This window comes from Oratosquilla oratoria, chromosome 36, assembly GCF_046742065.1.
Source record: "Oratosquilla oratoria isolate Oo_2021 chromosome 36, ASM4674206v1, whole genome shotgun sequence".
Lineage (NCBI taxonomy): Eukaryota > Metazoa > Arthropoda > Malacostraca > Stomatopoda > Squillidae > Oratosquilla > Oratosquilla oratoria.
The window spans coordinates 33,196,961-33,214,889 of NC_134812.1; the positions used below are offsets into that span (position 1 = coordinate 33,196,961).

General features: G+C 36.5%; 2 protein-coding genes across 4 annotated transcripts in view; one reads left to right on the forward strand and one right to left on the reverse strand.

Moving 5' to 3' along the window:
* fwd (phosphatidylinositol 4-kinase beta fwd) overlaps positions 1–17,929 on the reverse strand; it is an 80,510-nt gene that overhangs the window by 59,935 nt on the left and 2,646 nt on the right. Inside the window, exon 1 of one of the 3 annotated variants that reach the window (XM_076174544.1) lies at positions 2,954–3,348. The exons of 1 other annotated variant lie outside the window; for it this stretch is intronic. The gene's annotated coding sequence lies outside the window, so the exon portion shown is untranslated. Of the gene's footprint in view, positions 1–2,281; positions 2,399–2,953; positions 3,349–17,929 lie in introns of those variants that run through there. One more of the 3 variants, XM_076174543.1, reaches the window with a different exon arrangement.
* LOC143018942 (estradiol 17-beta-dehydrogenase 11-like) overlaps positions 2,904–17,929 on the forward strand; it is a 55,723-nt gene continuing 40,697 nt past the window's right edge. The window contains exon 1 of the mRNA XM_076174550.1: positions 2,904–2,925. The gene's annotated coding sequence lies outside the window, so the exon portion shown is untranslated. The remainder of the gene's footprint in view (positions 2,926–17,929) is intronic.

A 17,929-nucleotide genomic window follows, 5' to 3' on the forward strand; every position in this document is an offset into this window, starting at 1 on the left:
TTAATCACTGTATTGTGAAAACAGCAGATTGGTCTAAAATCACTAATGATTCCCATTGAAAAAGACAGATTAAGTGAGAATATTGACATATTTGAGAGAAGATAAAAAAAAAAAAATATATGATCTGATAAACATGGTTACAAATGAAGACTGAAATAAGATAACAAAGAATCCATCTTCTACTTCACCCAAACTCTACATGCAAAATATATAAAAAGCATATAGTCTCCTTACCATTGTTTAAATTTAAGCTCATTATGTTAATCTACAATTCTTCATCAGAAAAAAAATTGTATAGTGAAGTTTATACATAGGGGATCCACTCTACATGATTTTGTCTAATGATTGGTCTTACTGCTTTTCCATTTTGCTTATAAAAGATTTTTTTATAATGAAAATTATTTTCAGTAATAAACCAGTGGGAACAAATATCAATAACATTATTAATTTTCAAATAAATAAAATATATCTGAGAACACTCACCATTCTTGTCATCCTTTGAGGAATAATGTTGATAACCAACATTAACTAACCTAAAACATCTTATGGAAAACAGTCATTCTTACTCTGAGGGGACTTGAGTGAGTGGTTGAAATGACAAAATTGGAGTACTTGTTACTAAAAATCAAACACTATTTCATCATTTGTTCCCAAAGATTTCTTTTGATAATTATCTACTATGAGAATATAAAGGAAAGTATTCTGGATGACACAGGACATTGTTTTCTTAAATATTTTTCTATATGTCTTCTCTAGTATTTTTGTCAAAGAATCTATTTTAATGTCTAACACCACAGGTTAATTCAGTCATCATTGTGGATAGGAGGTCAAGGATTTGGACTGTCTCTATCAAATATACATCTAATTTAAAAAGAGTAAAAGAATAAAAGAGTAGAAAAAAATTGTCAATGGCAAGTGTTATCAATTTGATTATTATCAAAATTTGATAAAGCCACTATTGTTTGTTACCAATATTACTATAAACAGTATTTATTTAGAAGTGTACACCTACATGATATAGCATTAGAAAATTTATTATTAATTTTGTAAATGATAATACATCAACATATGATTTTTTTTTTTTTTTTAAATAAGTAACAAAAAAACCTTGCTAGAAATAAATATACTACTGAACAGAGCTGCATGCATTGGATCAAGAGGTCAACTTGTTGTCTATCCAGTCCAGTCACTGTCAGATAATCGACTTTCATGTTGTGCACCGGGTGTTCTCCAACTCTAGGTGACATTAATAAGTACTGTTACAAAGACAATAGGGCTTCCTTGGAATTTTTGAGAGAACACAGGGTTCTGCTGTCACCTGTTAATTGCCCAAGGCACAATAATAATCAGGCCATCAGCATCCATAACGACAACCCGGATGATCTTTACAATTAGAGGTACCGAAATACTAAATACAGGTTAGGTTGCATAGGTTGGGTAGGTTAGGATAGAATAGACAAATTTATCATCCTCTCATTTCTTTGACCTCAGCATCGATCAAAACAAACATGGCCAGCATATCTTTCAACAGCTGTGACTTTGTTTGTTAGTAAATCAGTTTTAGGAACTCCTTTGTTATTAAATTTCACAAAGAAAATTACATATTATGTTGAACTTGATGTATCAAATTTACAAAATTAATAATTTTCTATTGCTACATCACGTAGGTGTGCACTTCTAAAAATTTACCTTATAAACTTTTTTTAGAAAACACTTTCATAAAATCTGTATCAAAATACATTATTTCTACTTACCAACACCAGTACAACTTAATACACATATGTGAAAACAGTATTCAACTACTGTTCTTTTTCTCTTTACCTCTATACCTATACTTTCTCAATATACTATTAATGTGTATAAAATTCACTACGATTTTACTTTTCTATCTTATTTTCTGTACAAATAATACAATGGCTACCTAATTAGAAAGGTATGCTAAATGCAATGAATCTGTAGTATTAACATATTGCTCCTATTAGATACTTATTTCAAACTTGCCACACACAATATGTACTTTGTAAAACTGGTTGAATAATATAATTCACTGAACAGTGTAGGCTGTGTGTGGTGGAGACGATGCCATTGGTACAGTTCCAAGTTTCAAGTGCCCATACTGCAATGATGGGCATGATTATCGCCTGATCTACAAAACACCGAAGAATGGACCTCAACCACTGGTAATTCACAATATGATTTAATGCCACTCGTCATCTGTCTGCAGAATTTAATTACTTGCTTCCACAATCATATATTACGTTGTAAAGTCAAATCCACTGACCTTATGTAAAAGATTAAATTATAATCGCCATAACGAAAAGTAAACCGCCCTTTGAAACTGTCACTGACACAAGACACAACAACACAAACTGGTGGTGCCATCTATGAAAATCAATTCGCATTTCCATGAAGATGTTCCTCATACCAATCAGAAGTGGTAAGTTTGATTACAACATAAACTTTTCAAAACTGTACGGAATAAACTTGTAATTATTCATGGTGCCATATAACACTCGAAAATAAGTTTTGTACTATAATCACAGCAACATACTCTTCCGTGAATTATGTCATGTGCATCGTTTTACACAAACAAAAATGTAAAACGTTAATGGAAGATCATTTCCTCTACTACTAAATTGTGAATCAATGATTTAGAATTATCACTTCAATTCGGATCCCCATACTCAGCCCTGAGGTAAATATAAGGACTGGGTAATTCTTTGCTTCACCATAGGAATCGAGTGTAAATCTTATCGGTGCTAATCGCTAAAGCATTCGCACCCTGATGAATCACACAACATACAGCAGTTGGGGTCATATACCGGGGCTACGTCGCTTCACTTAATCTAAGGAAAAATATGGTGAATGGGAATATAGACACGATACCCCATAGCCACAACCACCAACCCAGCATACTACAACTAGGTAAATACATACTGACCCCATTCCTCACCATTTCTCCGAGCAAACCTCCATGCAACCTATCCCAGCCATAAGTTCTGCCTTTCGGGTCCTCCACTGAGAGTTGTCTGTGAGTGGGATCACCAGGGAAGCATGCCTCATGCCCACATGCCAGAGTTGACGTTCACGAATTAGGCTGGTAACAGGCCTTGACTGCGTAACACGGATCAGTCGCTGGATTGATACAGAGTCATGCCAGCGATACCCCATGTTTATCCAAAGCCATTTAGTGTCAAAAACGTTGAGACGTCTCTTCAAAGTGTCTATGTGTCACAGACACAAGGGAGACAAGTAGCACAGGCGATTTGAAGATTGGAATATTAGTTTTCTCGAATAACTGCCGGCTCCGCGGTATACACTTCCTACCCCACCACAGGCCATGCCAGTACTAACATGACCCACCACAGATATGAACAACACTACCCAAGAAGTGAAGCTTTCCAAGAACTCGGTGTCCTCGCCACACACAAACAAGATTGAACATCTTACAAAGGCGAAGTCATGTAGTTCAGTTCTTAGTTTTAACTTTCAGTTGTATAAATGCCAAACCAAATTAGTGCAATGCTTATTTATTTGTACATTTGTGCGTGTATGCGTGATTCATCAGTCTTGGATTGGTATGTGTAATTCACCATGGTCTTGGATCACGTGTTGGACTCATGATCGACAGCTGTATGTGTGTGTTTATGTGCATTTGCCTTAGTTGTATTCAGCGTTGGAGCTGTGCTGGGTTATATGATTTTACAGGACTATGGTCCAAACATTCCTCATTTAACAAATGTATTTCTAACTTTGACGTTTGTCAAAGGTTTAAACGAATTCAGCCCATCTTTCAAATACTGTACTCTGGTCTTATCACGCAGACTGAGGATGATTCTGGTTGCCACATTCCGTGTTCTCTATTTTTCTCATATACACCTTTCTATGTATTGCAAATATGAACGGATCAAATCTTTTGTCATACTATCATTAATGCCACTCTTTTCATTATACTTTATGCCTCAACTCCCATTTTACGACTCTTCTTATTATATCCTATTTTCCATATTTCTATGAAATGAATTTTGTCTTCCATTTCTGGCTCCATTCATAAATCTTATCTAGGTCTTCTGTAGTAATTTACATTAGTGTGGATTTACAGTCATGACCGGCCACGACAACACCACGATTTCGCAATCGCGGTGTTGTCGCGAGTGGTTTTCCTGATGGTTTTCATCGATTCGTAGCCCTCGATTAAAACCATCATGAAAACCACTTACAACAGCGCCACGATTGCGAGATCGTGGCGTTGTTGTGGCCGGAGTCGTGATTGTGTAAATCCACACTTACTTTTCGCTATTCACTCTTTTAGCAAGCTCGGCATAGGAACCTGTCATACTATATATGTGCATAATCAAGATTACTGATGCCAGTGCCGAGCCTTATAGTACCCTTACATTCCTCTCCAATCCCATATGCCTATTTCCAAGGAAATCCTCCACCCATTCCACTATGTACCTTTTAAGTCGTACAACGCTGTTCAACTTCTAGGTCCAAGTATACAGGTCTTATCCAACCCTGTCATGTTGCACATCAATTGCTCTCGAAGCTTAACAGGAAAGTGAAACAAGACCTTCCTTTTCTGAACCCGATGCGCTTGTCAGTCAAAACTGGCTTCTTCTCGAAATAATTCACCCACCTATGTTTTACAGTATTTTTCGAAGAAGGGCGCTGTAGGTAGAGTTTTGCAGTTATATAAAATGGTTCAAGCAATTTCACTGCTTTTAAATCCTTCGGGCAGCAGCACCGTGCACCCGTGACAATGAAAGTTGAGCGAGCCCGTAGACCGAAACAGACGAGTAGATCACGTGCATGGTACAGTACAGAATGAATCAGACTTACGCCAGCCAAGGTCACAGCGCGTGCACTCCACTTCTTTCATGTTATGAACCCAGCAAGAGCTGTGTGTACTGTATCGTGAATAGCGCAGTGTTGGTTAATCAAGGTAATAACAAGAGAATGTGTTCAGTCGAAGCTCGTTTCGGTGCAGCGGCTTAGACACTGGTGTTTGGAACTTACAGTGTTCAGACACAACGATGTTTAGTTGTTCAGTGCAGCGTTTGCTCATTATCGTAAGGGCATATTTAAATGTCGTAACTGACCACCATATTGTCGGTCGTGTTAGGGTGAGATTGGGACGGTTTTGGCGTGAATGCGGGTAGTTCTTCCATCTACCAAGTGATGTGATTGTGGATGAAACTGCCCTTCCCCCCCCCCACACACACACCATTCTACAATTATTTTATGTAATGATGGCATGCAGAAATTCCCAGCAAAACTTAGAAAGTCTGAACAGTTTAAATATCCTATTCTGCCTTGTTGCGTGTCCATTTCCTGCTCGACCGTGAGAGTCCTTCCTCCACCACCCCCAACCGCCACTGAACGCCCCATGAACCCGTCAGTAGAGTGCATCCTTCACGTCCCTCCTTCCCCCCATCATCCTTCCGAGGCTCAGTTAGGGAGTGGTTTAATGAAAATACAGTGTGTGTTTTGGAGGAGGCGGGGGGGGGGGCACGAGCGTTTCAGTCTTTTAGCACACTGGCTATCGTGTAGGTCAAAGAAACGCATGAATATGCTAGAACCACAATGGCAAATTTCCAATACAGTGGCGCCCTTCCCTCTTCCAAGGAACATAGAATCAGTTGATCTATTTTGCCCACCATCTGTTCCGTGATATCTTATAATATAAAATTTTAAATTCCATCCTGCCCCGATGTATTTGTCACTTCTAAGTTCTCGAGAAGTTTATATACTTCTTGAATTTTCCCTTCTTTCCTTCAAGGTCATTCTCATTGGTAAATATCGATTGGATCTTTTTATTCATTATTTCAGCATAATTTTTAGTTTCTTCATACACTATCCCTTTAACTTTAGCTTGCACATTCCTTCTCTGTGTGTAAGATTGTCGTTTAAAACATTGTTGAACAAAGGTCTATCTTCACATTTATCTTTTTTTCTCTTCTAATTCTCGTGTATTCGTTTCTGGTTCTCTTACACCTTTTTTTTTATCTTTATTCTTCTTCCCCACCCTTCGCATGCATTATTTTTTATTTGTTATCGTGCAGCTCTTGTTAAACCAATCCTGTTTTTGTGATTCCCTCCCGCTCATTTTTGTCACTTATTTTCCGTCCCTACATTCTATTCTTCTGGGAGACTTCCCGTTTTTATATAATTTTTATTATCGTTGAAGTTGTCTCGTCCGCTGCTTCAAAGCACCTTTTCCGCCATGCCCTTACAAACTAGTACAGTATCTTGCCTTCCTTACGAAATCAACTCAAGGACTACAAGATCACGTTTACCTATAGAGCACCAGTGTTTCAGTGATTTAGTCACTTTAGGTTCCTCTACTAACTTCACCTTCATATATTGTTAATTGCTTCATCCATTGAGTCATTATGTTATTTATTGCTATATTCAACAGTGCATTGCCCCATTATTCCTTAATTCCACCTACCTCATTCCATGTTCTTGTCTTTGGTGGGATATGCACCACTGTTGTATAAATATATATATATATATATATATATATATATATATATATATACATATATATATATATATATATATATATATATATATATATATATATATATTCCGTTATGATGTTCATATTTATGATCTTGTCCTTGCCGTCTCTCATTATTATCACTCCTTCCACCTTTTATACTTCTGTTGCTGCAACTGCAACAATCACTCGCTCCCATTAATTTTCTCCTCTGCCCCACCGCCACGTGTTATATTTTCCTTTAACACTTGGATATAAAGATCATTAAGTTTGGTCTTGACAAAACGTGTTATGTCTTATTCTTTTCACTTTTGAATAGTCATTTGTCTCTAATCTTCCAGGAGTCAGTCATTTTAGTGCAAAATATTTCCACTGTTTTTAATTAATAATTTCTCTCTCCTCCTCTGGGTCGTTTTTCTATACGATTTCCTCATCCTCTGATCTATCACTCCCCAGAAAAACTCTCCCATCTCCTGTTCGGTCCAAGTCTATCTCGCTTTCCCTCTCGCCCCCCCCCTCTCCCTCTCTCTCTCTCTCTCTCTCTCCATATATATATATTATATATATATATATATATATATATATATATATATATATATATATATATATATATATATATATATACTAAATCTTCAAACTGGCTGATCATACTAGAGGAGGTCACCCGGTATTCGGGCAGTGACGAAATGTCACGTGCACTAGGAGAGCCTCCGGGTGCGTGTTGTGGCGGAATTTTGTCTCGTGTTTACACTGGTGGTGTTTTGTCCCATATTGGCGTTTGTGGTGTTATGTCTCGTGTTTGGATTTGCACCAGTTTGCCTCATGCTTGGGAGCAAGATCTAAGAATAAGGTCTAAACCACTTCCGACCGAATTTCGAGGGAGTTGGCGCAGCGAGCCCGTGAACGTCACTTGGCTGTTCAAAGTGGGGTTAGCGGGTCCTATAGCTGTCAGTTGAAGTTGGTCCGTCGTTCGAAAATGACGTCGCCTTCGCTCGCACCGCTCCACTCAATTATTTATATTCTGACAAATATTATATAAAATATATATATAATATATATAAAATATTATAGTTCCTGTCTATATATATGAATATATAATATATATGATATATAATATATATATATATAATATATAAAATATTATAGTTCCTGTCATCCTTGGCGTTTCACAGTTTTCTTCAATGTATCACAAAGAGAAAATGGACGCATCTAAATGACGTCAGAAGCTGCGCAGAACTACTCCAGCGATTAGACCTGTTTACTTAGACCTTGCTTGGGAGGGCTCTAAGGTCGTCTGCTTGTTTATTTAGAACTGGGCTTAACTCCTTAATATATAATGCTTCTAAAATTGGGAGCCGTCTATCGTCAGTACATAAATCCAAAATTTCAGTGTTTTCCTCTAGGTTCTCTCTTGATAGTGTTATGCCATGTGCTTCTTTTAAGTGGTTTTTAGGGGCTCCAGATGTCAGGTGATATGAGAGGCGACGGGACAACCTCATTGTAGTCATGCCAATATAGGTGGATGGGAGGGCTTCACAGTTCCCTCGTGTACATGTAAACCTATAAATGACATGTGATTTCTGAAGTTCCCTTTTCTCTTGTTGGGGGCTGTACTAAACAGGTCCCGTTCACTTGCCCCCGCGGGAACAAATATTGTCAAATTGATGGTGTTGCAATGGGATTCCCCCTCGGAGTATTAATGGCAAACTTTTTCATGGGCTGCGTAGAAGAAGAAGTATTCACAAAAATAGAAAAGCCAGATATATATTGTAGATATATTGACGATATCTTCATTAAGACCAAGAACAGCAACGAAGCTGAAAAACTCCGCCACCTACTACAAAAGATATCTCAACTCACTTTCACTACGGAAGATAGCGTGGACGGAGCTTTACCCTTCCTCGACCTCCTAGTGAAACAAAATGAACATGCTTTTAACACTACGGTGTACACAAAACCCACAAACCCGGGACACTGCCTTAATGGTTCTAGCGAGTGCCCCCAAAGATATAAGGACTCCACCATCAGTGCCTATATCAGAAGAGCACTAACTCATTGTAGCACATGGGAACAAGTGCATAATGAAATAGAACGTTCTACCCAAGTACTGCTCAATAATGGGTTTAGCGAAAAAGAGATAAGCCACCAAATAAAGAGAATAATGGACGGCTGGCATAAAAACAACAATAATAACCAGAATAAAGAGAAAATTAATATCTATTATAAATAATTTTTTTCGTCAGCATATAAAGAAGATGAACGCATAATGAAACAAATTATCAAAAGAAACATCAAACCAGTCAATCCAGAGAAAATACTCAACCTGGTAATTTATTATAAAACCAAGAAAACTAGCCACCTCCTTATTAGAAACAGCCCCCAACAAGAGAAAAGGGAACTTCAGAAATCCCATGTCATTTATAGGTTCAATTGTACACGAGGGAACTGTGAAGCCCTCCCATCCACCTATATTGGCATGACTACAATGAGGTTGTCCCGTCGCCTCTCATATCACCTGACATCTGGAGCCCCTAAAAACCACTTAAAAGAAGCACATGGCATAACACTATCAAGAGAGAACCTAGAGGAAAACACTGAAATTTTGGATTTATGTACTGACGATAGACGGCTCCCAATTTTAGAAGCATTATATATTAAAGAGATAAGCCCAGATCTAAATAAACAAGCAGACGACCTTAGAGCCCTCCCAAGCATGAGGCAAACTGGTGCAAATCCAAACACGAGACATAACACCACAAACGCCAATATGGGACAAAACACCACCAGTGTAAACACGAGACAAAATTCCGCCACAATACGCACCCGGAGGCTCTCCTAGTGCACGTGACATTTCGTCACTGCCCGAATACCGGGTGACCTCCCCTAGTATGATCAGCCAGTTTGAAGACTTAGTATAAAACTTAGAACTTTCATTAGACTCATCGGATTAATTCTTATCCTATAATATATTTATATATATATATATATATATATATATTATATATATATATATATATATATATATATATATATATTATATATATATATATATATATATTATATATATATATATTATATATATATATATATATATATATATATATATATATATATATATTTATATATCCTCTCCCTCTCATGCATTTCACACTAGTTTTCTTGTTTTCTGCCTTTCCTCCTCTGTTGCGCCTCTGTTCATTCTTGAACATTCTTTGCTTCCTAGTTCTCATTAGTTGTGCACTGTGATTTGAACCTTTATTTTTATTGGCCGTGCCCCTCCTTGTGCATATTACCCTGATCCAAGTAATTGTTTCTTTCTGTATGCTTTCCTCATTGCCAATAATTACTTGCACAGTCCCATTTGCTTTTTGTTTTTAATTTGGTTTACTCTCTATTCTTCCCGGAATATATTCCTCCTTTCTCCCTACTGCAATGACACATTTATATTTACTTAATACCCTTATTAGCGTTTCTAATCTCATATATGCATATATATTATATTATATATATATACATATATATATATATATATATATACATATATGTATACATATATGTATATATACATATATCACGTAGAAATCACTGTTGGAGTAGAAAAGACTGGAAACGGGGAATCTATATATTTCGATTGCAAACTGCAATCCTCTTCAGTAGATACAAATAAGAGAGGGCGTGCTGTTTAAGTAGCACAGAACAGAGCCAAGGGGTTTATTCGATTCCATGTAAAGGTTGTGACTTAGTTTACATCGGACAGACTGGAAGGGATTTGAATACCAGGATGATTGAACATAAACGTTCCATTAAATATGCACAAGATAGCTCAGCTGTGTTCCAACATGTTAAGCAATTTAAACATTGTTAGGATTGGGACAGAGCTGAGCTTATTTATAAATCCAGATGTGAGTTCAGGAGAAAAATGGTCGAATCTACGATAATTGAATTTCAGCCCAACTTGATTATTTCAAAGGGGCAATGATCCCCGGACATAATGTCCGGACTCTTCATCTCCAACCTAGTGAAAGCTCATTTGCCTCCTGACCTCACATACGGAGTGAGAAGAGGGTAGAGATATCTTCCCATGTTCCCCTTTCTTTTGTTAAGGGTGCTACTTAAACAGCACGCCCTCTCTTATTTGTATCTACTGAAGAGGATTGCAGTTTGCAATCGAAATATACAGATTCCCCGTTTCCAGTCTTTTCTACTCCAACAGTGATTTCTACGTTATTCACAAATGTGTGATTACATTTTTCACCTGTAATATATATATATATATATATATACATTACATATATACATACACATATTATAGTGTATATATATATATATATACATACATATATGTATACATATTTTTCAGATTGAAACTTCGTTGCCAAGTGTAGACATATTTGTAATGATTAGTACGCAAATAATTCGTATGAGAAATGATAGACGCATCCTGAACAGAGAACATCGGAAATAGTAAAATTTTGTGATAAGATATCGGTAAGAGGAAAAGATTAAAAGTACAAAGTAGTGGCAAGGTTCTTCTCTACCAAAGGAATTAAATGATACATGAAATCAACATGAAGAAATCAAAACCTAAATCTGTGTTTAGGTTATGCGGAGTTAGTTTGCACAAGAAGAAATATCAGGAAACTGAAACAGGGAAAGAAATGATTGGAGAAAAATGGAAAGTTATAACTGGTACGATATATACTGTACACACACACACACTTTCGTCGGATGGACGGCGAAAATTAGAGTTCCGAAGGAAAATCAAATTTTACGTGGATCTCAACATCAAGGAAGTACCTTATTGTATTTAAAGGGAAGGGGAAAGCTCGTGGTGTAGTGGGAAGATGAGAAAAAGGAGAAGGGGAGGGATTACTGAGGGAAATGGAAGGAAATGAGGAAGGGGAGGACTTGGTCCAGGAGGCCAAGCGTCTTGTAAACAAACGGAGGAATGAGGATTTTGGTGAAGAAGGGATTAACAAAAATGCAAAGATTAGAAATATAGATAAGAGAGCAGCACAATGGAAGGTGAAGATAATAATTTCCAGGGATTTAATGAGGGGGGTGGTGATACCAACCTCCCCCGATTAGCAAGACTTGAGGAAAAACTTGATAAAATGACCGAACATTGGGAGAGTAGGAACATAGCAAAGATTGCGCAGAGAGTTGAAAGATTGGAAGAACTAGAGAAGGTGAACAAAAACTTAACTAAAGAAATAGAAGAATTAAAAAGACAGTTGAAAGAAGTAAAATATGAGAATGAGAAATTAAAGAGGAATAATAAAGACAATAAAGAAACCATAGCAAAAGAAGCACAGGGTTGGAAAAAAAATCCAAGAAAATAGTAAAGTTGCATTTACTGACATAATAAAACAGCAAATGAAAGAACAACTGAAGACTCAGTTATCAAAGTGATGAGACAGAAGGAAAATATAGTAAGAGACTTAGCAGATAAAAAGAAATGTATAATTATATTAGGAATGGAAGAGAAGTATAACCTTAATAGAACCACAAGAATCAAAGAGGAAAAAGAAAAAGTAAGCAGCTTACTAGAATTAGTTCAGGAAGATGAACCTGAAATCATGAAACAAATTGAAGAGATGTTTAGACTCGGAAAATATAGTACAGATAAGACCAGACCAATTAAGATTAAATTCAGGTCACAAACGACAGCAGAGAATATCTTAGCAAAAACAGGGAAACTAGCAAACAGTGAACAATATAAAAAGGTATGGATAAAAAGAGAAATGAATAGAGAGGAGGAAAAAATGAAAAGACAAGAAGCTAAGGAAAAAAAACGAGAACAGAACAGAGACAGAAAAAGAGAAATTCTATTGGAGAGTAGTGAATATGAAAGTGAGGAGATGGGCCATACCGGAGAAAAACAAAGGGGAAACAGAAAATACAATGGAAGTAGCAGAAAATTAAGAGTGTCTTACACAAATATAGATGGATTAATAACAGGATTGAATGAACTGAATGATTATCTGAAGGAAAAAGAACCGGACATAATGGGAATTGTAGAGACAAAATTAAAAGGTCCACTACCACCCAACAGTGTAGGACATGATGCATATAATTATTGGATTAGAAACAGAGAGACAAAACAAGGGGGTGGAGTTATGTTCCTGACTAAGAAAGATATAAACGTGAGGAGTGTCACATATGGAAAGAATACAGTAGAGATGATTATGATCGAAGTGGAAGACAGAGATAAGAAGAGCAGAAAGTTTGTAATAAATTATGTGCCTCCAAAAACAGCCTCGTGGGAAGAGAGTGAACATAAAAGTATGTTAGAAGACACAAGAATAACATTAAATAAGATAATGGAAGATGGAGGAAGAATAGTTATAATAGGCGACTTTAATTTCAAAGAAGTCTGCTGGGAAGAGGTGACAGTAAAGGGTGGAGAAGACTCATGGGGAAATGTTCTACTCGAGATGATTATTGACCATACAATGACACAATGGATACAAGAGAACACTAGGTATAGAAATGAAGAAGAACCATCGAGACTAGACCTAATAATCACATCTGAACCTAAAATTGTGGAAAAGATTGAATATAAGACACCAATAAGTAAAAGTGACCACATATTGATTGAACTGGAACTAAATGAGGAGAAATACACGAAAAGAAATGAACAATATAGAAAAGGAAGAATGATGTATGATTTTTTTTTCTATAAAATAAGAGAATTCTTTCAAAATGAAAACTGGGAAAGAATATACAAAGAAGAAACAACAGTGGAAGAGAAATGGAATATTTTGACAAAACTTTGTGAAAAAAGGAGTGGAAAAGTATGTCCCATGACAAAAACAAGAAAAAGAATATGTAAAGTGCTGGTACAACAAAAGTTGTAGGGCGTTAAAAGACAAAAGAGATAAAGCTTGGACCAAATAGAAGAAAGACAAAAGACCTGAAAAATGGAAAACATATACTTGTTATAGAAATGAATATGTACAAGCGTGCAGAGAGGAAAAGAGAAAATATGAAAAAGATGTAATAAAAATGTAAAGATCAACCAAAACTATTTTACAGATTTGTAAACAACAAACTGAAAAACAAACAAGATTTAGAAAAATTAAGACAAGGAGGAGTTGAATACACTGAGGAAATAGAAATGGCAGAAATTATGTACAAGCATTTTAAATCAGTGTTTACAAGGGAGAACATACAACCTGGGGAGATCGTACGGAAAAAGAAAGTCCCCCTATGAAAGAAATAGAAGTAACAAAGAATGAAATAATGAAACACTTGAGTAATCTTGATGTCAGAAAATCGCATGGACCAGATGAAATAGCAAACTGGATTTTGAAAGAATGAACTGGCAGACAGAATACATAGCATAATAAACAGTTCATTGAAAGAAGGAAAAGTTCCAAAAGATTGGAAAAGAGCAAATATAGTACCTATATATAAAGGGGGAAATAAAGAAGACCCTACCAATTATAGACCAGTCTCTCTAACAAGTACAATAGCAAAAATCTGTGAAAGAATTGTCAAAAGTAGATGGGTAAAGTATTAAGAAAAAAACAACGTGCTAATTCCAAGGCAATTTGGATTCAGACAAGGACGATCATGCGTCACCAATTTAATATGTTTCTATTCAAGGCTAATAGATGTAATACAAGAAAGAGATGGATGGGCCGATTGTGCATTTCTAGACATAAAAAAACTTTTGACAAAGTACCACATAAGAAGTTGCTTAAGAAATTAGAAACAGAGGGAGGAATACAGGGCAAACTGCTTAAATGGATGGAAGACTTCTTGCAAGAAAGAAAAACGAGAGTAGTGATAAGAGACAAACACTCAAATTGGGATGAAGTAATAAGCGGTGTTCCACAAGGAACAGTTTTGGCCCCAATAATGTTTGCTATATATATTAATGATATGGATGAAGAAATTGAAAGTTATATGAGCTTCTTTGCAGATGATGCAAAACGATTAAAAAAAGTGAACACAGAAGAAGATTGTGAATCACTACAGAGTGATCTAAATAAAGTATGGGAATGGAGTAGGAAGTGGGAGATGGAGTTCAATACCAAAAAGTGTAGTATAATGGAATTTGGAAAAAGCAAAAACAGAATAACAGGATCATATAAACTGGGAGAAGAAAGAATAAAAAAAGTGGAAAATGAGAAGGACCTGGGAGTCATTGTTATGAATAATATGTCACCTGAGAAACAAATAAATAAGATTTTTGGTGAAACTTATAATTTAATAAGAACAATCAAAGTTGCATTTACATACCTGGATGAAGAAATGGTGAAGAAAATACTAATCACTTTGATAAGACCAAGATTGGAATATGCAGCAACGATGTGGTCACCAAGTACAAAAAATGTATAACAAAACTTGAAAGAATACAAAGAGCAATTACAAAATTGGCACCGACACTCTCAAAACTATCATATGAAGAGAGACTAGCAAAACTTGAGCTACAGACACTAGAGCAAAGAAGAGAGAGAGGAGATTTGATAGCTATTTACAGAATCATGAAAGGCATAGAAATTATTGATAGAGAGGACCTAATAAAATGGGATGATAGAAATACAAGAGGACACGGAAAGAAAATCAAGACAGCTATATAAGAGATCTGAAAAAAGAACAGCTTTCCTCACAGAGTAATAGACAATTGGAACAAGTTAGATGAGAAAGTAGTGTGTGCAAAAACAATACATGAATTTAAAAATAGTTTAGATAAAATGAGATATGAAGACGGGACCCTACGAGCATAGCTCCCCTTCCCATAAAATACAACTAGGTAAATACATATATATATATATATATATATATATATATATATATATATATATATAAATATGTATATATATAAAAATATATATATATATACATATACAGTATATATACAGATATATATATACATATATACATATACATATATACATATATACATATATACATATATATTATATACATACATACATACATACATATACCAAGACTTTTTCCCCCTTCCAAGGGAGGCAGCCAAAAAGGGAAAGGCATAAAAACACTCCCACCCATTTCATCCCTAAATACACTCCACACCCCTCCCACCCTCCCTCTCATCTGAGCACCTCCTGGATGACGGGTCATCCCTGCACCCTGCCCACCGCCCTGGGTCAGAAGCAGTGTCGCAAGACACAGCACATCCACAGCAAGGCCGCTTCATTTAATCGGCGACCCCCCCTTGCATATAAGGAGAGGACGGGGAGAAATCCCTTCGGGCTGCGTCAAAATTTACTCACGCATACTACCCCACCCCCCACCCATTCCTCCTCATGCAATCACAACATCATCCATATACAACTATTCTCCACTCACCTCTGTCTTCCGTCCTCTCCCTTCCTTCCTCAACAGACATTCCCCTCTTCCCCAAAGCCCCCTTCACCCCATCCATCCACCTCATCCTAGGACGTCCCCTCATGTTCACTCCCTCCACATCTGCCTTCCATACCTCTTTTACTAGTCTTTTACTAGTATATGGCTTGGCAACATTGATCTCTGGAGAGTCAGCTCGGCCAAAAAGTGGTATGTTGTGATGATGATATGATTTAACGTCACAAACTCCCCCCTAACGGAAGCTAGGATGATGCCCCTTACAGAGGACTTTATAGCGTGGAATTTTAAGAACCGTGCCCATGGTTCAACTTCGCCGGTGACAGGATTCGAACCACCAATCCCTCGACCCTCGCCGGAAGTAATGACGCCCTAACCCACTCAGCCAATTTTTGTAATTACTTGTAATATTACATGAAGCGATGTCCAAGAATACATACTAATGATAAAAAATGATATGCTAGACGTTAATAATGCCGTATATAGATGCAAATGATATACCAGAAAGGCATAACAATTCAATTTGAATACAGTACAGAGTTTATAAGAATAGGTGGAACTCATTTTTCAACCACTTGATGAATGACAGTGTGATCTGAATTGCAAATTAGATTAAAATTGAATAAGTAATACATGATCAACTAAATACAGATAGTTATACAAAAATGGAAGTAAAGAGACAATGGCACGGATGGAGGAGAGTGATAAAAACGATGTTGGTGATAAAAACGACAGTGAAGAAGAGAAAGTCATAAGTAATATGAAAGCTATAACGAGCAAAGTGGAAACTGACGTTGAAAGTGGAAAGCGCATTTTGCATGGTCACGAGAGTGGTATTTGACTGGAGAGACAATCTGGAAAAAGCAGTGCATAAGATCGACAACTGCAATGGCGAGATCAAAGATTCATTCGAAGAAAAACAGAAAATTATGTCTCAGATAAAATTATGTACGCAGGGATAATTATGAAGCTGCCATGAGAGGAAAAACAAATGGTTTGGGAACTGAAGAAAGATCATTTCAAACTTGTGAAAAATATCAAGGTTAAGGAACAACAGTGCATCGTAAAATGCACTCTAACATTAGAAGAGCCATATATGAATAAACTGGCACGCTATATACGTCATATGAAAGATATAATGTATCTGACGCATTTGGTGTCTGTCATTGTTTATTAAAAAGTATCAAGGTTGCGGTCACAATGATGAGCAAGAATGTGCAGTGTTCCCATAATGATAACCTTTCTGATTGGCAAATGAATATATAAATGAATGAATATATAAATGAAATAAATAAATAAATATGTAAATAAATAAACAAATAAATAAATAGACAAATAAATAAATAAATAAATAAATGAATAAATAAATAAACAAAAATAAACGGTTCTTTGAACGTTATCGTTTCAGGTCATAGCAGGAGGGTGAATACAGGAGTTCTGATTGGTTTCTTCCTTCGAGCTTACAGAATTTGTAGTAGCATGTATCAGCTACGAAAACGTTCAAAGAACTGAGATACCATAGTGGTCTAATTTGCAGGATGAGGAACAAAGCCAGAGAAACCCACAGTAGGACAAATGCCCACAAAGCCTAGGGTGAGAAGAACACATACATAACCGTTCCCAATGCACTTAACACCGAGAAAATCGATCGACTTCAAATGAAAGGTGGACTTAAAACAGCCAAAGTCTCCTTTGACAAAATAGTGAGAATTGTGAAAAGACAAGAAAAAAGTCCTATCAATGAGTTAAGTGTTGTTTATGAGATTCCTTGTCCGGGGTGCTCAGCCTCCTATTTTGGTGAGTCGAGCCGAGGTTTAGACAAACGTATATCTGAACATAAATGACCTTAGAGCACAAAGGACGTCCAACTCGATCCTAAGTTCAGCATGTGGACAAATTTGGCCACCTTCCTCATTGGAAAGAGGCCAAAGTCTTCAGAAAGGGTCATGAAAAGAAGACAAGAAAAACGATTGAAGCTGTGTATATAAACGTCAAAGAAAACACTAATGGAAGAGAGGGATTTATCTGCCTATCGAAGGTGGCAAGTGTCCTTATACTAGACTCGCTAAGACACCAGACAAA